Below are 568 nucleotides of genomic sequence, written 5' to 3'. Positions count from 1 at the left end.
ATATATATATATATACCAAATCTTCAGGAGCACTAAGAATGGTGCCTTGGGTAGTACTTCGCAGGGATTTGCATCCCCCCCTAAAAGCTAGCAGAAAATAATTTATGACTTTAGGTTAGGCAAAAAGTTCCTAAGCTAGGTAACAATAAAGTGATTTTAAAGGTATGGTCAATTGAACTTTCTCAAAATCAACTTGGAGAAAGGGACATGACTACCCAATATATGGCAGATAAGACTTGACTCATAGCTTGCTGACTCTTACTAAAAGAGAAACCAATTTTAAAACTAATTCTTGCAATGCAACATAATTTGCAGAGTTCAATGCAAAATTAAAATACAGATTCTCTTCCTTAAAATTTAGTAAATATTTCAAGATAGTAACTATAGAATGGAACATTTTAAGATTCACATAGGGTTCTGTGTGAATGAGGAGGTTGCACATCTATGAACCAATCTAGGTGAACTTTCACTTGAAAGGGAAAGGAGAGGGGAAGAGGGGGGAAAGAGGGAAAGAGAGAGGGAGAGAAGAAGAGAAGGAGGGAGGAAGAGAGAGGGTGAGGGTGAGAGA

This window comes from Elephantulus edwardii, unplaced genomic scaffold, assembly GCF_000299155.1.
Source record: "Elephantulus edwardii isolate Elephantulus edwardi_28Jun2011 unplaced genomic scaffold, EleEdw1.0 scaffold00192, whole genome shotgun sequence".
Classification (NCBI taxonomy): Eukaryota; Metazoa; Chordata; class Mammalia; order Macroscelidea; family Macroscelididae; genus Elephantulus; species Elephantulus edwardii.
The sequence above is the reverse complement of the archived record's forward strand: the minus strand, read 5'-3'. Positions refer to the sequence as shown.